At 42.2% G+C, this 22820-nt stretch overlaps 1 pseudogene; it reads right to left on the reverse strand.

Annotated features, from left to right (window-relative positions):
• Window positions 1-10774: 10774 nt before the first annotated feature.
• LOC149463037 (U2 spliceosomal RNA) lies at window positions 10775-10924 on the reverse strand (annotated as a pseudogene).
• Window positions 10925-22820: the final 11896 nt, after the last annotated feature.

Genomic DNA, 22820 nt, shown 5'->3' on the forward strand with positions numbered 1-22820 from the left:
TCTGAGAAAAATCTTTTTTATCTCTGTGTTTTACAAGGCTGTATACGAGAAATGGGTATCATCTGTGTATCATCTGAGGCCTTTCACTTCACTAGGTATATGTTAGGGTATACAACCACTTTAAGATTTCAAATTCACTCTGGGAAGTTGTCAGTATTTATAAAGCAATATTGCTAAGCGTAACCTCCTTGTGCAGCTAAGCTTCAAAAGACCCATTCTGCGTGAGGCCACCCCCTTCCAATCAAGTAAGCGCACCTTACTACTTTGTTCTCTGTCCCTCTAAATTTCCCATTGCCAGGCACCTGTACCCTCCTGTCTTGAGGCTCCCATGCCCATGTCCTTTGTCTTCTTGCTACGGCCCTTTCTTTACTGTCTATATCTAGATCTGCTTCTAAAATTCCCCAAAGATCATATCCAAATGCCAATGTTCAGGAATATGGTATTTAAATATGGCTTGACACGTCTTTAACCTTTATTGAATTATGGTACGTAGGTCAGCTGAGTTGCAAAAAAATCAGAGGCCAGGAGGAGGGTATACATTTGCCCCACAGTAAAAACGTTTGCATCAGTGCATTGTCTTGGGTTGGCAGAGGGGCTTAAGTTCTGGCTCTGGAGGATGCATTGCTATCATTAGCATTTTAGGCCCCTTTCATACGAAGAGTCCAATCAGGTCTGCCTGTCAGTCTTTTACATGGACGTGATCGGACAGTCCAATCACCCCTATGAACCAGTGGGTGTAAACCGATTTGTGTCCATTTACACCCACCTACCTCTAGTCCAATCCAGTCCACTAAAAAAAAGGGAAGGGGATCCGTCCTTCTCCATCTAGGTGGATTGGATGGCAGTCAGGTGTAAAGGAATAGCCCATAGAGCAGAGCAGACTCTGTCATGTGCCCCCTGAATAATCTGAGTGTGCCATCCGTCCACCGATATCAGGAAAGCACCCTAGGGTAACCATGGCTTCTTCCATAGGTACAGTAGAGGAATAATATAGCCAGCCAGAGTCAGGAAGGAGGAGATTTACTAAAACTGGAGCACTCAGAATCTGGTGCAGCTGTGCATAGTAGCCAATCAGCTTCTAACTTCTGCTTGTTCAGTTAAGCTTTGGCAATAAAACCTGGAAGCAGATTGGTTTCTATACAGAGCTGCACCAGACTTTGCACTCTCCAGCTTTACTAAATATATCCCCCCCCTCCCTGTGTGTTATTTGCAGGTGAAAATAAAGTAAAGGAAGCTTGAAAAAGAAAACAAATGCAGCCAGCACACCAAGGACTAGTAAGCTGTGTTATACATATATATATATATATATATATATATATATATATATATATATATATATATATGTAATAAATATGGGTGAATGCACAGTAATAATCAAATAAGTGACATGGATGGAATAAATATAATAAATATAATCATCTAGTCCATAAACATATATTAGTGTCTGTGGGACTACAAAGTGCAGCAGTCGCAGGTGAAAAATAAACTGTGATGGTGATCAAGTGAGGGAATCCACCACCTCTGCCAGATATAAACTCACCAGAAAGCTACTGGTAAATAGCATGTATGAACATCACATCAGGGAACCAAGAGTCAGCCAGGGGATCAAACATGAACTGCTCCGCCACAGGCAAAGAATTGGAGATGGACCCTGGAGTGGGCGTAACTCTGAAGACGTGCATGCGCACGAAACGCGCCGGGTGGAGCCACACTTGCTGACATCACGCCACCGCTGCCAAAGGATGGAGCGGTGGACATCTTGGTATTTTATTTTTACATTGCCTTAAATCTTATTCCACGTGGATGTTTTATTCTCACTGCAATGCAAATTACTACACTATACACCATCTCTGGGCTCCTGTGGTGAGCTCTGCTAGGAAAGGGTCCATCTCCAATTCTTTGCCTGTGGCTGAGCAGGTCATGTTTGATCACCTGGCTGTCTCTTGGTTCCCTGATGTGATGTTCATACATGCTATATATCCTACGGACATTATTATAGCATTTATTCTATGGACTAATCTTTATTTTTACATTTTACAATATTTCTTCCACTTATATGGTGCACTTGATTGTTCCACTCAATATTTATATATATTGTTTTCACCTGCGACTGCTGCACTTTGTAGTCCCACAGACACTAGTATATGTTTATGGACTACATGATTATATTTATTCCATCTATTTCACTTATTTTATTATTACTGTGGTTGCTTTGTCTTGTAGTCCTACGGACATTACTATAGCATTTATTCTATGGACTAATCTTTATTTTTACATTTTACAATATTTCTTCCACTTATATGGTGCACTTGATTGTTCTACTCAATATTTATATATATTTATATTTTATTTATTTTAGTGCTGTACCCATATGTATATATATATATATATATACATATATATTTTTTTTTTTTTTTTTTAATAGGTTTAGATATACTTTAGAAGAAAATTGTGTTGAGTCTGAGATTTAGATCAGACAAAGGGAGCTTTAAAGCAAGCTGATCTACTGGGTTGTTGTTTTTTTAGCTAACCCATAGAGCACTAGGAATTCTGTATCATGTATTAAATGTTTATTGTAAAATCTAAACATACAGTAGAATATAAATGTAAAAAGAACAAACACAACCTAAAAATGACCTGAAACAATTACAGTATCCTGTTAAAGCAGACACATTGACATGGAAGATTTCTACCAATACAGCCTTAAACGTATGGATTTGAGCTTGGGGACAGGCAAACAAATATTGATAGAACAGACATGTGATCTAAGCGTATACCAACGTATAAGATAATACAATACCAATGGTGTTTAAGAGAAATGGTAACTCGATAAATGTATGTAGCCGGAAGCCAATTCTAATAACACACTGGTCCAGCTTCACCTCTAAATCAGGTAAAGAAGACCTGTTATTTGGACAACATAAGTACATATGAGAGTTGCTAGCTGTAGAAATGTTTGGTTCTTCCTAGACTTGTAAAGATGTCAGGACATGAAGTGCTAGGACATCATGTGCTTTGGTGCTTGCTTAAAAATCAAAAGATGCTTTTTATTGAATTTAAAAGACTTACAGAGAAGAAAACCAATATGTACAAAACGTTTGAACGCTTTTTCTGGTTTAAAGCCCTCCCTGTCCCTGATATTTCAGACATGACACGCCATATGATTAATAGACCGGATTCTCTACAGGAACTGGGCATTTTCTGAATGTCAAGTGATTCAGTTGTATAGAGTGGGCAGTGCCAGGTTCTTATATCAGAAAACATAATACAAGTCATTTTTATACCATTACTCTCAAAGCTCAGTGGGTAGCGTACATTATACTGTTAGGATATTTTTTCCATGCACAGTCTGCTATAAAACAAAGTTGTAATGGTTTTGGCACCATTTTATTTGGAAAATTCCTTAAAGTGTATCAAAACCCCAAATATAAAAGTAATATATCACAGATTCTAGTCCTTGGTGTGGTGGCTGCATTTGTTTTCTTTTTCAAACTTCTTTTGCTTTATTATCACCTGGTAATTCTGCAAATAACACACTTCCTTTCCTGGGTGGCTACATCATTCCTCAAATGTATCTATGGAGGAAGCCATGGTTGTTACCCTAGGGTGTTCTCCTGATATGGGCTACAAACAAGTCCTGACCTCTTCATCTCCATTACATGGGGGAAGGGCAATTGGTCATTTACAGAAGACATCTGGAAAGGAATATATTCTTCGGTGAAGTTCGCAGGAAGTGACAAGGACACTACATTTCTGGGTGGATCAGCAGGTATTTTCTGTATTTGCTGAAAATGTTTTTAAGCTGCAGTGCATGGTAAAACATTACCATGTATTGTGTTGTGCCCTGTTAGGTAAGTACGTGTACCTTTCCGAGTGTGCTTTGGTGATAGATGACCTATTCAAATGAATGGGCAGCCACACTCACACAGAGCACTTTAACAATGCCCTAGCCTCAGTCTCTGCCTTGCTCTGATTGAAAGATTAATGTAGAACTCCAGCCAAACTAGCAAGATAAAAATAATAGCCCATTTAAAGATACAATAAAAAGCATATTTTACTGCAATATTCATCTTCAATACAGAAATTTCCTCTAGAGTACTTCTTTTCTGGTATCAGAATAATAATCAGGTAAAGAAGACCTGTTATTAGGACAACACAAGTACATACGAGAATTGCTAGCTGTAGAGTACTTCTTTTCTGGCACCAGATGTCCTCAGTTGGACATCCAGCATTCAACATACAGTACTTCCTCTGAGTCCAGGCTGTGCTGGACCCATCCCCGCCTGTAACAGAAGAGGTAAAGACTAAACCCCATCCCTCTGTCACTTTGATTTCTTCTGTCAGCATGCTTCTTGTCAAGTTAAATTCAGGTACATTTAATGAAATAGTCAAATTCAAATATATTCATGTACATATGTAAAAAAACTAATGATGTAATAATGATTGCAGAACTGCATTATTGTGTGTCTTTTATATCTGTCTAGAGTTCACCTTTAAACGTTCATGTTTGAACTGGCCATTGAAGAATGGGGGAGGAGTCACTACTCTGCATCTTTTTTGTGTGTACATTTCAGCTTGAGCTACTGAGCTCTTTACACAACTGGCTTTTTTTTAGCAAATCAGTTTAAGCATTTGAAAAATACCAGTCCATCATGTGACAGTGATAAGGAATAGTTATCAGCTGCTAGGTCCAAGCATAAAATCATGGGAGAAAGTAAAATGCTCATCCAATCCTAAAAGCATGGCCACCTTTAGAAATAATGGGGCCCCTAACAGCCTTCCTGACAGGCCCCCTCCATTGTCCTGCCATACCCTCCCATGCACTGCCCACTACCCCACATTTTTCACCCTCCATCTTCCATTTCATCTCAATCTGCACCCCCTTGCATCCACCACTTCCCCATATTCTGCACCCCTTGCACCACCCACTAGCTCACATTCTGCACCCTCTACTACTTTCTCTGTAACTCCATTATACCTCAATCTGCACATCCTTCATTTCCATACATTCTGTACCCCCCCCCTACCCCACATCCCAAGCTACTTCAACACTCTGTACCCCTGCGTCCTTCATTACTCTCTCTCTGTACCTCCATTACACATCACTCTGCACCCGCCTGCATGAACCACTACCCCACATTCTGCACCTCTTGCACCACCCACTACCCCACATTCTGCACCCTCTACTACTTTCTCTGTACCCCCATTATACCTTACTCTGCACATCACTGACTACTCCAACACTCTGCACCCTCTGCATCTTCCACTGCTCTCTCTGTACTCCCAATATACCTCACTCTGCACTCCCTGCATTAGCCACAACCACAACACTCTGCACCCTCTACCACTGTCTTTGTACCCCCATTACACTTCACTATGAACCCCTGCATCACCCACTACCCTTATACACTGCACCCTTTACATCCTCCACTACTTTCTGTTTACCCCCATTACCCCTCACTTTGCAACTCCTGCACCCTTCATTACCTACGATCTGTACCCCTGTGTATCCCACCTCACTGTGCACCCCCCCAACATCTGTGCACCCCCCAGCACTACTTCAACACTCTGTACCCCTGTGTCCTTCATTACTCTTTCTCTCTCATTACACATCACTCTGCACCCCCAGCATCCCCCACTATTCTCTCCCTACCCCATTACACCGCACTCTGAACCACATGCAGTGGGCCCCATCAGGTCAGCAGGGGAGCACAGGCCTGGTACAAGAGGGCTACTTGCACCCCCCTATTGGTGGCTTTGCTTAGAAGCAGCACATTTTTTGTGGTGGCAGCTGCAGGTGGAAAGCTGAAGAGGTTAGTATAAAGTGGGCAATAGGTGGGCTTTACACAACACTGTCAAGGTACACTGAATGGACAAAATAACAGAGTCTCTTTAAAGACACCTATGTGACTGCTTCCTCTCTGGAATGTAAGAATTTCCTGTCTTTCACATTTTAGGTTTGGCTTTGTACCTCTATTGGAACTATTCTTCTATTCTAAGGGGGTAGGATGTACTCTTTTCTGCCTGCCATGTATAGTATGGCTCTCACATTTCCAATTGGTGTCAGCAGCTGCTGTACAAGAACGTTATGTACACCATTTATTATTTATTAATCCCAAGTGTTAATGCATGAAAATTATTTAAAGATAAACATGGCCTAATCCTTTCATTGGCACCTGCATGGCCTATAACCACTACAGATCAGTAAGTGACAATAGGGGAAGAGACTGATGTTAAAGCTGACGTATGACTGCAATAGAAAATGTTTTATATTCATATATTATTGATTATATTTATATAGTGCCGACATTACACAAAGCCTAATACTGTACACAGAATCAGTTAAATGTCTCTATAGCAATCTCTCTAGAGCAAATAAGTACATACACACCCTAGGGTCATTTTGGTCAGACAGAATGTTTTTGGCACAAATTTAGTGCGTGCAGAAGAAATTCACATAAACCTGGAAGGAATATTCAATTTGTATGCACGTAGGGGGTTATTTATTAAAAATGGAGAGTGGAAAATCTGGTGCAACTCTGCATAGAAACCAATCAGCTTCCAGGTTTTACTGCCAAAGCTTAATTGAACAAGCTGAAGTTAGAAGCTGATTGGTCACCATGTACAGCTGCACCAGATTCTGAGTGCTTCAGTTTGAGTAAATCTATCCCATAATTCCGCAGAACCCATAACCCCAGTCCTGCAAGAAAGCAGTACTAATTACTTAGCTCTGTCACACAGCACAGTCTTGCATGGCAGGGAAGGAGACTTATTTTTTATGAAAATTCACTCACCGGAGCTGTTGTACCTGTGTATTTCTCTCCAACCAGTCCTGAGATTTACACAGTTCTGTCACAGCAATGTCTTGTGTGGCAGGGAAGGAGAAAAATTCACTCACCGGATCGGATTGACCTCTAATTGCTATGAAAGGTCAAAACCTGCCAGTTTATTAGTCTCCTAAAGTTCCCGATTAGATATTTTCCATATAGGGACCCTTCTTATTGTGTCATATCATTAGTTCGGGTAAAATAAAGAGAAGGAAGGAGAATCTGCATAGTGTAAAACTATATACAATTTTATTTATAAAACCACTCACGTCTGTAGCACAAGAGCAAGGCCTGATCCCACTCATGACTGGGAAAATACGCCATCATCTTGGTGGTCTTTGGGGTCTGCCTTTTTACAGGTGGCCCGAGCAGCGGCGGACTGACAACTTATGGGGCCCCTGGGCAATAGGGAATCATGGGCCCCTGTGTCCTCACCCACACTCAAACCACACCCAAAAAAGCCTATGAAAGGTACCAGGGGCATCTCATGGGGCCCCCTACTGACCCTGGGCCCGAGACCCTTTGACACCACATTAGCAACTCTGCACAAACTTGGTCATTAAACAAAATGGGCAAGCATCTGTCCACAATCCTCCTTATCTGACATTGAGAGGGTTCATTCGTTTCTAATATTCCTACATTTATTTTTATTATCCCTCTACAAATTAACCCTACTTTCAGCTTTGATGATGTTGTAAGCCCTATCTAATATCTGCTTAGGATAGCTTCTTTCAATAAAGCATTGGTGCAATGCAGAGGCCTCAGTCGCAAATTGTTGCCCATTACTGCAAATCCATTGCACCCGCAAAAACTGTCCAACAGGAGTACCTTTCATTTTATGTTTGGGGTGACCCGACTGATCAAGCAGCAAGGAATTGTCAGACAGGGGCTTCCTATACAGCCCTGTGGATAATTCATTATGGTCACCTGCCAAATGGACATCTAAGAAGAACACCTCTCTTTTATTCATGTGGTTGGTGAAACGTAGATTCACGTTATTATCATTAAGGTAAGTAAAGAAGCAACTCAAATTGCCAAAAACTGTATTGCACCACAAAGTTCAGATCATTAATATATTTTTTTTTCTTTAAGTCCGCGAACGTGCGAAAAACAAAAAACCTGTAAGTGTTCACACAAAACATGCAAGTGCAAAACACCACACAAAAAAAGTGCACTTAGGGGTGTGCTTTGTCCTTCCCCCGAAGGGGATGGACCTCTACCCTGATCCCCCGGGGCATGAAGCTCCTGACAGAGACAAGGTTCCCATGTGCCTTTTCACACGCTGGGGTCCCACACCCAAGTGTTAGTAAGAGCACCCCTGAGGCGACCACTCAGGGGGCACTGGTTCGTGGACTTTCTGCCTCCCCGACCTCTGGCCAGACAAGGTAGATCCGTTCAAATCAGGAGGAACTGGGCCCCTCCGGTTTTTGAGGGGGAATTACTCCCGGCCCCAGCAGCCTGTGGGCGCCTCAGTTTCTGTTCCAGCCTGTACTAGCCATCAGGACCCCCATCATACCAGCAGGGGTACTATACAACCAGTCATCCCCGCAAAGCTAGAATGACGGTGGAGCACCCCTACTGGACACTGATAAGAACAGATTTTTTGATTGAAAAAGATACTTTATTATATAAGTATAAAAAAACATGATACTCGTTATCGGGGTACATCTCACCCTATACTGCGATGCAGCGCACCACATTACAATACAGTTCCAAGCATACGATAAATACATTCAATAATTAAATACATTCACTCAGCGGTGTGATGCCTGACGTGATGTGCGTGGCGGACGAATCCCCAGACCAACACGTCATGCATAACGCCGCTTACCCTGAGACCATAGCATCCTAAAACAAAGTACATTTCTTAACGTTACGAAGTCATGCAATAAAAAACCGGATGTTACACTTTACAATAAGCATCGGGTGTGTGGGGGGGGGGGAAGGGGAAAAAGAGGGGGACACAGGCCCGAAGCTTTATTGAAGGGACAAAGACACGCAAGGGGGAGTAGGGGGAAGGGAAGATCTTCAGACGTCCTCTTCCTCCTTAAAGTCCATCAAGGTATAGTCTCTGAGCAGACTGTGGATCAGTCTGCGGCAGTCCTCAATGGACATCCTCTCCCGCTGGTAGATGAGGCGCTTCCTGGCGCACCATAAAGCGTCCTTAAAACAACACAGCACCCGCCAGGCGCCGTCAATGTCCTCCAGAGAAAAAGTTCCACAGAATAGTCCATTCAACACCCCAAAGTTTGTGATGGCTGTCTGTGGTACAAAGTCCTTGAGTTCAGGTTCCAGGGCCCCCAACAGGTCCTGAGCAAAAGAGCACTCCCAGAAAACGTGATGAGACGTTTCCTCATGGATGATGCAGAAGGGGCAGTGTCTGTATCTGCTCAGGTTCCTGGCATGCATAAATGTCCTGAGAGGCAACCCCCCTTGGATTGCCATCCATGCCAGGTCCTTGTGCCTGTTGGTGAGAATGTTTGAAGAAACATTCCTCCAGACCACCTTGCAGGTGTCTGAAGGCAGGCCTGGAACCGACTCCAAAATGTTGCTTGCTCTGATGAGTTTGTAAATGGTCTTTGGTTTCCACAAGTCAGGCTTGACTCCCTGCAGCCCCTGCTCCTTGATAAACTTGAAGGTATCCAAGTAGTACCAAGGAGTGTCCCAGTTGTAGGGGATGGAACTGTCCCAATTGTCCCATCCGAGGGACCTCCAGAGAGGCAACAGGAAGAAGCGTGACATTGCGTTCCCGCCAGAGTCCATAATCCTTTTGGGCAAAGTTCTGCGGATGCAGTTGCAGGCAAAGAACACCCTCAGTTGGGTGGCGATGTCGGGCACGCCCTTACCGCCCTTGAGGGGTTCCTTGAACATGACTGCCCGCTTCACTCTGTCCATCTTGGAGCCCCAGATGAAGTGAAACACCGCCCTGGTGATGGCTGATAAGAACAGATTTTTTTGATTGAAAAGATACTTTTATTGCATAAGCATCAAAAACAACATGTTACGTGTAATCGGGGTACATCTCACCCTGTACTGCGACGCAGCGCACCACATAGCAATACAGTTCCAAACATACGATAAATACATTCAGGCCAATAAATACATTCGCTCAGCGGTATGATGCCTGACGTGATGTGCACGGAGGATGAATCCCCCGGACCACCACGTCATGCATGACGCCGCTTACCCCAAAAACTGTAGCATCCTAATACGATATACATTTCCTAGTCACTATGTCATGCACGAAAACGATAACTGAAAAGAAAAACACTGTCAACAATAGGCATCGGGTGTGTGGGGGGGGGGGGGGGGGGGTGGAAGGGGAGGGGAGGGGGAAACACAGGCCCGAAGCTTTATTGAAGGGACAAAGACACGCAAGGGGGAGTAGGGGGAAGGGGGAAATCTTCAGACGTCCTCTTCCTCCTTAAAGTCCAACAAGGAATAGTCTCTGAGCAGACTGAGGATCAGTCTGCGGCAGTCCTCAATGGACATCCTCTCCCGCTGGAGTGTGAGGCGCTTTCTGGCGCACCATAAAGCGTCCTTGAAACAGCACAGCACCCGCCAGGCGCCGTCAATGTCCTCCAAAGAAAAAGTTCCACAGAACAGTCCATTCAAAACCCCAAAGTGAGTGATGGCTGTCTGTGGCACAAAGTCCTTGAGTTCAGGTTCCAGGGCCCTCAACAGGGCCTGAGCAAATGAGCACTCCCAGAAAACGTGATAAGACGTTTCCTCATGGGTGATGCAGAAGGGGCAGTGTCTGTATCTGCTCAGGTTCCTGGCATGCATAAATGTCCTGAGAGGCAGTCCCCCCTGGATAGCCATCCATGCCAGGTCTTTGTGCCTGTTGGTGAGGATGTTAGAAGAAACATTCCTCCAGACCACCTTGCAGGTGTCTGAAGGCAGGCCTGGAACCGACTCCAAAATGTCGCTGGCTCGGATGAGCTTGTAGATGGTCTTTGGCTTCCACAAGTCCGGCTTGACTCCCTGCAGCCCTTGCTCCCTGATGAACTTGAAGGTATCCAAGTAGAACCAAGGAGTGTCGTGGCTGATAAGAACAGATACTACACTTGATCTTAGCCAAAAGGCCGAGAATATAACTGAGGTAGACCTTAATATATGACCTAATGTGGCTACAACTTCCATAGATGCGGGACTGCTCCCATCAACCCATGTAAAGGTTAGCGAGTGAGAGCAAAAATTTGTCCCTGCATCTCTGAAGGTAGAAAACATTATGTATTGTATGTTTGTGTTTAAGAGGCAGCACTCTCAGCAGCTGTTATTAGTAAGTGCCTAGCGGTATGAGACTTGTCAGCAGGTCTCCTGTATCCTTGCGCTGAGATGTCTTTTACTGTTTTTTTTGTTGGAATAAAGTCATTTGCATATTGGAAAGTGTCCAATTGAACTGTACAGCCATCTACATTTTCCTCTCACCTATCTCCAAAGAGTCCCCAACTGGGAATCATCCAATCAGCAAGAGGAGAAGAATAGACGAGAGGAAGAGAGAGAAAAAAAACACCACATAATAGCACAAATATACTTATTAAAACAAAGAGTGGAAAAGAAAAAAGCACACAAGGGAGGGCCGTCACTTCTATCCGGGCTGTGGAGAGGCCAACTGCAAACCAATCAAAAGGGGAGGATATATTCTATGCAGCTTCAAACCAATCTGGAAAATCCCAATATTAACCAGTGAGGAAATTAAATCTAGATGTATATTAATAACAAAAAAGAAAAAGGGTTAATTTAAGTCATCACAATAACACAATTACATCTATCTACAGTATTTTTAGGAAAAGCTACTAGCCTGGAGCATATATACCAACTGCCCATATAGGTTTTAACCAAATAACTGCTACATCCAAAGACCCCCACATATGTTATAATATTACCAATGTAGTATGTTAAATATAATCTCTACAGGGAAACCTATCCTGCCCTCAGCTAATATTGGAATCTTCTACACTTCCTACCAGTCCATCCCCCACAATTATTACCTTTTGTACCACTAGCCCCTCTCTCCTAGATTGTAAGCTCCAAGGAGCAGGACCCTCCTTTCCCTCTTGTATTAAACTGTATTGTTGCTGTATTGTCTCCCGTAATATTGTAAGGCGCTGAGCAAACTGTTGGCGCTATATAAATCCTGTATAATAATAATAATAATAATAAACTGAGGATATCCTTAAGGATACAAGAAAAGGAAGAAAGCAAATAACTATACTAACCCTCCAGACTGGTTTGAAGCTGTATAGAATATAACCTCCCCCTCTTGATTGGTTTTCAATTGGCCTCTCCTCAGCCCGGATAGATGTGACGGCCCTCCCTCGTATGCTTTTTTCTTGTTCACTCTTTGTATTTGGAAGTATATTTGTGCTATTATGTGGTTTTTCCTTTTTTTTCTTCCTCTCTCGTTCAGTCTAATTGTCTCCTCTTGCAGGCTAGATGATTATCATTTGAGGACTCTTTGGAGATATGTACCTATGCATTATTGTAATGTTGTCTTTGTGTGTCTTTTTTGAATTTTTTTTTAAATAAACAGAAAACTTGTATGTACAATATGTCATATGGAAATATGAGGTCCTGAAGAAGTGATTTCTGAATGTGAAACGCATTGACGGTGTAATCTATGACATACCTGTTTTGATGAACAAAAAACGTTTCTGTTGTTAACATGCTCATATGATCAATTATGATTGTAAACCCTTCTGTTTGGATGTTGTGAATAAACTTTGGTGTTTTATTTATTTGTATCTTTTATTGATTACCAGTAGGTCACCCAAGATGACGCATTTTTGTTTTTTCTGTTTCTATTGTGTAAGGATAGTTTACTACACATGTTGTCTCTTCGCATTGCCTTAACCATTAACCGCCCGGCCTATAGCTGTTTGGCGGTGGCAAAAATACATCACCATTCCGGGTGCACACCATTTGGCGTGCTCCCGCACATGTGCAGTTCGCCCGGTTGCAGAGCCGCGCAGCGGCGCGATCTGTCACCGGCCGTGTACCTCGGACACGGCCGATGACAGATCTGAGTACCGGCCCCCATTGCCATCCATTGTATACTAGGGCCTAGCTGTGATGGTCACAGCAGGTCACATGCACATGTCATGTGATTAGCTGTGGCCAAATCACAGCTAAGCACAAAAAAAAAAAAAAAAAAAAAAAACCAGAATGAATCGATTTAATTCTGGTAAATGCTTGCTTATAGCAAAGTAATTCTTTGCTATAAGCAAATTGTGTAAAAAAAAAAATTAAATACTGATCACTTCCCCAAAGTAGTACAATGTTACTATGGTAACATTGTACTACTTTGGTCATAGTAAAATATGAAAAAAAATCTTTAAAAAAATAAAAAAAATGTAATAAAAAATTAAAAATAATAATAATAAAAAAAATATATAATTTTTTTTTCATACTGTCACCAGTCAGTGTCCCTGTTCACCGCCATACCAGTTATATGATGACGCTGTACTGCACTGGTGACAGTATGTAAAAAAAAAATAGTGAAAATAATTTTTTTAATTTTTTAATTTTCCGAAAAATTATGACAAAAAAAATACAACTTAAAAAAACGCGCCATTCCTCTTATGAAGTACGTCCGACTGTCTACTCTGCAAAAAGGGGTCATTTGGGGGATATATGTACTGTTCTGACATTCTTGGACCTCAAGAAATTAGATTGGCTGTCAGTACTTCATGATTGATCAATATTCAGATCTATACCATAGTTTGTGAACTCTATAACTTTCCTACAAACTAAAAAATACATCCTAATTTGGGTTATTTTCACCAAAGACATGTAGCAGAATGCATCTCGGCCTAAATTTATGAAGAACACTTATTTATTTACAAACTTTTATAACAGAAACAAAGAAAAACGTGTTTTTTTCAAAATTTTCAGTCTTTTTTTGTTAATTTAGCAAAAAATAAAAACCCCAGTGGTGATTACCACCAAAAGAAAGCTCTAGTTGTGTGAAGAAAATGATAAAATTTTAGTTTGGGTACAATGTTGTATGACCGCGCAATTGTCATTCAAAGTGTGAGAACGCTGAAACCTGAAAAATGGCCTGGGCAGGAAGGTGTAAAATTGCCCGGTATTGAATTGGTTAAAATAGAATGAAACCCCCGGACCCTCAGGAGCTTTAGCCATATTGTGGTAGTATACACCACATATTAGCACATTATTCAGATGTAACTTTCAAGTCATCCCTTTCAGTGCTGCAGTGTCAATGCTCCTGTCTAGAGATGAGCGAATCGAACCAGGCGAACCGGAATTCGAGTCGAATTTCAGGAAATATTCGATTCGCGGCGAAACCGAAATTTTGCCTACTTCGGGTGCGCGAATCGAACATTTCCCGATCAGCCGGCAAAAGTGTCCCTGCAGTGAGCTCCGCTATTTCTGACAGTTCTCTGACAGAAGGAACACATGTTTAGCGGTTGAAACATTGTATCTATTAGTTTACATTTAGGATACAGATGTTTGAACCACTGTTCATGTGAAGAAGCTGTGAGAGAACTGTCAGAAATAGAGGAACTCTGCACATACACTTTTTGCCGGCTTGGAATTATTCTTCTTTTCATCCTACTTCTTCTTCTTCTTCATCTTCATCCTCAGAAGAAGAGGATGAGGATGAGGATGAAGAAGAAGAAGAAGAAGTAGGATGAAAAGAAGAATAATTCCAAGCCGGCAAAAAGTGTATGTGCAGAGTTCCTCTATTTCTGACAGTTCTCTCACAGCTTCTTCACATGTACAGCGGTTGAAACATCTGTATCCTAAATGGAAACTAATAGATACAATTAGTAAACTAATTTGTATCTATTAGTTTCCATTTAGGATACAGATGTTTCAACCGCTGTACATGTGAAGAAGCTGTGAGAGAACTGTCAGAAATAGAGGAACTCTGCACATACACTTTTTGCCGGCTTGGAATTATTCTTCTTTTCATCCTACTTCTTCTTCTTCTTCTTCATCCTCATCCTCATCCTCTTCTTCTGAGGATGAGGATGAGGATGAAGAAGAAGAAGAAGCAGTAGGATGAAAATAAGAATAATTCCAAGCCGGCAAAAAGTGTATGTGCAGAGTTCCTCTATTCTGCAGATACACTTAGAGGAGCTCTGCACATACACTTTTTGCCTGTTTGGAATTAATCTTATTTTCATCCTACTTCTTCTTCTTCTTCTTCTTCTTTATCCTCATCCTCAGAAGAAGAAGAAGAGGATGAAGAAGAAGAAGAAGAAGTAGGATGAAAATAAGAATAATTGCAAGCCGGCAAAAAGTGTATGTGCAGAGTTCCTCTATTCTGCAGATACACTTAGAGGAGCTCTGCACATACACTTTTTGCCGGCTTGGAATTAATCTTATTTTCATCCTACTTCTTCTTCTTCTTCTTCTTCTTCATCCTCATCCTCATCCTCAGAAGAAGAAGAAGAGGATGAGGATGAGGATGAAGAAGAAGAAGAAGAAGAAGAAGAAGAAGAAGTAGGATGAAAATAAGAATAATTCCAAGCCGGCAAAAAGTGTATGTGCAGAGCTCCTCTAAGTGTATCTGCAGAGCTCCTCTAAGTGTATCTGCAGAATAGAGGAACTCTGCACATACACTTTTTGCCGGAAACCGCTGTATGGAGGGAATGTCATGGAACTGTCAGAAATAGACTATTAATGACAGTTCTGGGACTGTCCTTCCATACAGCGGTTGAAACATTGTATGTATTTGTTTCCATAAATGGATCCATTTATGGAAACAAATACATACAATGTTTCAACCGCTGTATGGAAGGACAGTCCCAGAACTGTCATAAATAGTCTATTTCTGACAGTTCTATGACATTCCCTCCATACAGCGGTTGAAACAGCTGTATGGAGTGAATGTCCCAGAACTGTCAGAAATAGACTATTTATGACAGTTCTGGGACATTCACTCCATACAGCGGTTGAAACATTGTATCTATTTTTTTCCATAAATGACATTCTGCAGATACACTTAGAGGAGCGCTGCAGATACACTTTTTGCCGGCTTGGAATTATTCTTATTTTCATCCTACTTCTTCTTTTTCTTCTTATGAGGATGAAGAAGAAGAAGTAGGATGAAAATAAGATTAATTCCAAGCCGGCAAAAAGTGTATCTGCAGCGCTCCTCTAAGTGTATTTGCAGAATGTCATTTATGGAAAAAAATAGATACAATGTTTCAACCGCTGTATGGAAGGACAGTCCCAGAACTGTCAGAAATAGTCTATTTCTGACAGTTCTGGGACATTCACTCCATACAGCTGTTTCAACCGCTGTATGGAGGGAATGTCATAGAACTGTCAGAAATAGACTATTAATGACAGTTCTGGGACTGTCCTTCCATAGAGCGGTTGAAACATTGTATCTATTTGTTTCCATAAGTGGATCCATTTATGGAAACAAATAGATACAATGTTTCAACCGCTCTATGGAAGGACAGTCCCAGAACTGTCATTAATAGTCTATTTCTGACAGTTCTATGACATTCCCTCCATACAGCGGTTGAAACAGCTGTATGGAGTGAATGTCCCAGAACTGTCAGAAATAGACTATTTATGACAGTTCTGGGACATTCACTCCATACAGCGGTTGAAACATTGTATCTATTTTTTTCCATAAATGACATTCTGCAGATACACTTAGAGGAGCGCTGCAGATACACTTTTTGCCGGCTTGGAATTATTCTTATTTTCATCCTACTTCTTCTTTTTCTTCTTATGAGGATGAGGATGAAGAAGAAGAAGTAGGATGAAAATAAGATTAATTCCAAGCCGGCAAAAAGTGTATCTGCAGCGCTCCTCTAAGTGTATTTGCAGAATGTCATTTATGGAAAAAAATAGATACAATGTTTCAACCGCTGTATGGAAGGACAGTCCCAGAACTGTCATAAATAGTCTATTTCTGACAGTTCTGGGACATTCACTCCATACAGCTGTTTCAACCGCTGTATGGAGGGAATGTCATAGAACTGTCAGAAATAGACTATTAATGACAGTTCTGGGACTGTCCTTCCATACAGCGGTTGAAACATTGTATCTATTTGTTTCCATAAATGGATCCATTTATGGAAACAAATACATACAATGTTTCAACCGCTGCATGGAAGGACAGTCCCAGAACTGTCATTAATAGTCTATTTCTGACAGTTCCATGACATTCCCTCCATACAGCGGTTGAAACAGCTGTATGGAGTGAATGTCCCAGAACTGTCAGAAATAGACAGAAACTGTCACAGAACTGTCCTTCTTCTCATCCTTCTCCTTCTTCTCATCCTTCTTCTCATCCTTCTTCTCATCCTTCTCCTTCTTCTCATCCTTCTCCTTCTTCTCATCCTTCTCCTTCTCCTTCTTCTCATCCTTCTCCTTCTCCTTCTTCTCATCCTTCTCCTTCTTCTCATCCTTCTCCTTCTCCTTCTTCTCATCCTTCTCCTTCTTCTCATCCTTCTCCTTCTCCTTCTTCTCATCCTTCTCCTTCTCCTTCTTCTCATCCTTCTCCTTCTCCTTCTTCTCATCCTTCTCCTTCTCCTTCTTCTCATCCTTCTCCTTCTCCATCTTCTCATCCTTCTCCTTCTTCTCATCCTTCTCCTTCTCCTTCTTCTCATCCTTCTCCTTCTCCATCTTCTCATCCTTCTCCTTTTCCTTCTTCTCATCCTTCTCCTTCTGCTTTTCCTTCTCCTTCTCCTTCTCCTTCTTATCATCCTTCTCCTTCTTCTCATCCTTCTCCTTCTTCTCATCCTTCTCCTTCTCCTTCTTCTCATCCTTCTCCTTCTTCTCATCCTTCTCCTTCTTCTCATCCTTCTCCTTCTTCTCATCCTTCTCCTTCTCCTCATCCTTCTCCTTCTTCTCATCCTTCTCCTTCTCCTTCTTCTCATCCTTCTCCTTCTCCTTCTTCTCATCCTTCTCCTTCTCCATCTTCTCATCCTTCTCCTTCTCCTTCTTCTCATCCTTCTCCTTCTTCTCATCCTTCTCCTTCTCCTTCTTCTCATCCTTCTCCTTCTTCTCATCCTTCTCCTTCTCCTCATCCTTCTCCTTCTCCTTCTTCTCATCCTTCTCCTTCTCCTTCTTCTCATCCTTCTCCTTCTCCTTCTTCTCATCCTTCTCCTTCTTCTCATCCTTCTCCTTCTCCTTCTCTTTCCTCATCTCCAAGGGCATTTAAATTAAAGGTACAGTGTTCTGCACTAATTTAAAGGCTCTCTGAAGCCTAGAAACCCTTTTTATAAGTCATCTTCGTAGCGAAGAAATTCGCATCGAATCGAATTTCACACTGGAATTCGCCGAATCAGCCGAATCGAATTTTTGAGAAATTCGCTCATCTCTACTCCTGTCATTTACGGGTGCTTCTCTTTTCTCCTGGTCTTCCTTTCAGGTTTGAATTCTTCGGCTGCTTGAAAGTTCAGGTTCAACTGATATCACTCCTTTGTGCATCGTCTTGGCAGAGAGCCATTCGGTAAATCTGCACTAAGCTGGACATACTTACAGGCAAAGTGAAGTCATAGGGTCTCTTCTGTCATAAAAATCCTAACATTCACCATTTGAAAACTTTTAACTTTTAGGTTTATTTCTGCTTTAATAAAAAGTATGTACAGCATTTAAAAGAACTTCACCCAGGCTTCTGAAAATTAAAAGTCAGCAGCTACGAATACTGTAGCCAGGGCTGCTGTTAGAAGCCACAGGGCCCCAATACAGCCAACCTAACAGCCCCCCACCCCCAAAAAAAACACAGTTTACTATGCTTCAGTTATGAATTAACACAGTGAGTGATTGGTACAGCACATTCATTGTGTTCATTCAGGGAAAAAGGGGGCTGGTAAAATGTGACATATTTACCAGACTCTTCCACCACTCTCCATCCTGAAGGATCCTACTATGTGCTTGCAGCTGCTGGCAGTAAGGAGGGGAGGGAAGCCGACAGCACTGCGGGGGATGGGGGCACACACGGGGCCTGGGCAGCATGGGAAAACGTATGGTGCACAGGAAGGGTGATAAGTTACAGGGACAATTACTGGAACCAATCCCCTGTATGGCTCTTTCTTTAACAGCTAAAGCCAGCAGGAGGGAGACTAGAAGAAGCCAGCTTTCAACTGCTGCAGAGAGAGCTATACAGGGGATTGGTTCCAGTAATTGCCCCCCCCCGTGCCAATCATCCTCCCCGCCCACATCCGATTCACCCAGCTGCCTTAGGCAATGGCTGGTCTTGGCCCCATACAGGAGAACTGGTGGTACCTCCTCATCCACAACCCTGACTGTAGCTGCTGATTTTTAAGAAGCAGATTCTTACTAACCCAGGAAGTCCAGAGCTGTCTTCCATGCTGCCAATTCTTCTCAAGGCTTCAGGTCTTCTGCACCATCATCTTGGTTTTGGGAGCCGGCTATCACAAGGATGGCAGGCCTGTGTAAGGTTGGTTCTGTAGCCTTCTGGGAAGTGTGATTTGTATCTCAAAATGCTGCGGTTGGGGGAGGCCCAAGGCAACATCATCCTCACCTAGGCAAGAAATAAGGAAGTGGGAGTGGGTACCACTAAAACAAAGTAATTGGTCCCCAGAAAAAAAAACAAAAAACTGCAATTTAATATTTGTCTGGGTGGAAGGAAAATTATGGGGGGATGTTCATTTTCGGGTGAAGGTCCACTCTAAGAAGACCCTAGCACTTCTAAGTACCCCATTATTGCCCATCTCTGTGCTTTCACTCAGTTAAATCTATTGGCAGCACATGTACACCAATAAGAGGAATCAGAGCAAGTTTAGGTGATCTCTGCATTTGCATACAGATGTGCAAGAGATAAAACACAAAATTAAAACTCAACAGAAGGCATAATTATGATGACTGACATTTATATCTTAACAGAAAACACTTAAACATAATCAAGCTTCTGCCAATATAATTTAGATTGCAATTATAAAACCTACAGTGGTGCACACTTCAAAGTCATGTCTCTAATTAAATGATTAGGTCTTATGCTTTATCTGTAAGAAACACAAAAATATGTTAAATCAAACCATTTGTGCCACGCTGAAATATGTACCATTAATACCACAACCTGAAAACTGAATTGTGATATACATTTACCAGCATGCCTACTGCTCAGGAGAATTATTTCCAATATTATCCTCCCAATATATTAAATTAAAATCCAACGCTGGTCAGACATCTCTGTTTTTTTGTGGGAAACATTCTTCCATGGGAGGTTAAAGCTTAGCTCCAGGATAAATAAATATTGTCTAAATACAAAAGTCTTATTTATTCTTTCTTGAACCTTGATGTGCTTTGTGGATTTCTTCCAGATTTGTGCAGTAATCCAGTGTGAGACTACCTCTGTGCAGGAGCTTCCTGTAATAAAGACCGGTCACAGCTGCTCTCTCTCATTGTGCAAGATGACTGGTCTTGTCTCCTCCCCTTCCTGTATTTTCCTACAGACAGCCTGCAGTGGATGGAGCTGCTGAGCACCTCCCACAGTTCTACTCTCTGTACAGGTCTTCCATATTGTAAACTCTGTTACATTCCTATCTGGTAGTGGCAGTAAGTGATACAAACATTTATTTAATTTTTTTTCGGGGTGTGTGCTGTAATCATTTTTGTACAATAAAGTTCTTGTTTTTAGCATTTGTATTTTTTAGTTGTTGTTTTTAGGTAATGGCCTAAGATTTTCCTAAAAATTCCCTATATTATATTTCTTTCAAAAGTTCAGAATTACAACATCATATCCTGTGATGTCTCAGTTAAAGGGTAACTCCAATTTCGTGGGGAAAAAGAGCAAAAATAAAAGTAATGTAGCGTATACAATTGTGACAAAAGTCATATTGTAATTAAATGTTTATAAAAATTACCTTTCCTTTTCAACCTGCAGCTCTGTAATTTTCTGAAAAATGCAATGTGATATGGCTACCTGGAGGTGTTCTGTACACAGATGGTATACAGAATGCCCCCTGAAAATGTAATTTCCTGTTTGTGTGATTGGTTTACTGATTTTCCCATAAGTCTGCACTAAGACACTAGTCAGATTTTGGGCATCCTCTGCAACAAAAATATCCATTTTGGTGAGATACTCCCAAAGGTAAAACACATCTAAAGGAATACAGACCCTGCATTTTTCCTCATTAGAATCCTGCAGGTGCAGCAGCTGATTGACAATTATGAAACCAATCCCATACAGATTCACTCTGCACAGGGACACAGGCAAACAGATATTTCTTCAACATAACAAAAGGTAGGAATCTGCAACAAGTTTGCTAAAAATCCTTGCAATGTACATAAATCACCCAGAGGGAAATGTTTTTTTCTCAACAAAAGTAGAGTTACTCTTTATATGTTCTGTGTGTTGATCACTCTCAAAATGCTGGTGTTAAAATTGTAATCCCAGAATAGGAAAATCTCTGCACAGGGCTGGATCTGAGAGTGTAACCATCGCAGAAAGAAGTAGGAGAAGCAGAAGAGAAGAAGGGGAAGCACAGCTGTCAGGGATCGTGGCAACAAGAGGGTCTGCGCATGCAAAGAACGCCGATGCATTCTAGACGGCTGGCACTAGGACCTGGGCTGCGGCGGCCACGCATGCGCATTTGCGATCGCGGACGCTCGCCTGGCACCAATGGCAGAGCGCACTATTTAAATCTGCCCTGCACAGACTCTCATTACCGTATGGTCTATTCATCCTGTGTTCCTGTTCCGGTATACCTGCTGTTGTGACTTGTTGCTGACCCAGCCTTCCGCCTCTTCACGTCAGGCTCTCTACCTGCATACACCTCTGGCGGATCCCTCTACCACAGGCGGGTGTACTCAGGGGCCGTGACCTGGTCCCTGTCTGCTCCAAGTCCATCCCCACCATCAGGGGCCCTGGTGAACAAGCAGACTGGGACTTAGACTCCGAGCTCTGGGGAATCCTGTCCTGCGGACTGCTAGAGGTACCACCAGGCGGTTCCTGACAACAGCAGTCAAACACTGGATGAGGTGAGGACTAGAAAAATAGGAGAATCAGATCAGGAGTTGAGGTTGTGGGCAGTGCCAAGGCTGATGTTCCCTTGAAGCTGGGAGTTCACCCCCTAGAGGGCAGGTCAGAGACCAACAGCCACTTAGTTAACTTTTTACACTTTAGTTCCACGTTGAACCAACAGACACTACACTCTCCTCTTCCTCTCTTCCCAGGTGATAAACTGTATTAATATGGGGGTGTAAAGCATGCCCTATACCTCAGTTGTCCCGTGTCTCTTCCCAAACACTTAACACATAAATTCCATAATCATTTTGTACTGATTTCATCTTGCCATCCACACATATTGCAGGAAGCCACTGCTTTACACCTGTTAAAGGCCTTGCTTTATGACCACCCCAGTCTGGTCCCTAGGTGGACTTTGTTTCGAAGTGAAAGTCCAGCTGCAAGGTGAGGGACATGAAGCACACCTGTCCTCCAACCCCATCACGGGCCACGTCAGCCGTCACTGTCACTTGCTTCCATCTCCAGACGGGTTGTTATCCCTGATAGTGTGTCCCAACCCTGACAAGAGTTATAACAAGAAATATGAGACAAGGCAAGATTGTCCAAGGGATCAGTCAGGGAGCTGTCCATCATCTTAGATGGCGCAGCAGGAAGAACTACTGCCAGGCACTGCAGAGGTCGCAGGTTCAGATCACAACACGGACAGGCAGTAAGCCTACCTCCTCACAGGATTTTATTGACAGCAGCAGGAAACTATGAACAAGCAGTGGGAAGTCTGGTGGTGAAGATGGCATAGCGGATTGCTGAGAGGATTCTGGTAAGTGTTTAGGGTCAAGAAGGCTAGAACAGGTAGTAGAGTGTTTTTAACCTTAATGTATTTGACTTTAGAACCATTTTAAGGGCACAAATGGAGTTAAATGACGTCTGAAGATTATAGAAGATCCCTTCAACTATAATTGGAACAGCTCTTGTGAAAAAAAAATGTCTCTTATTAATGGGAGCATGGCATTAGTAGTGACAAACTAAGGAACCCTAAGCCCAAAGTGAACTAGAATCCTAATACT

The sequence above is a fragment of the Staurois parvus genome, unplaced genomic scaffold (assembly GCF_062004578.1).
Source record: "Staurois parvus isolate SC_StPar_1 unplaced genomic scaffold, SC_StPar_1.0 ptg000162l, whole genome shotgun sequence".
In the NCBI taxonomy this organism is placed as follows: domain Eukaryota; kingdom Metazoa; phylum Chordata; class Amphibia; order Anura; family Ranidae; genus Staurois; species Staurois parvus.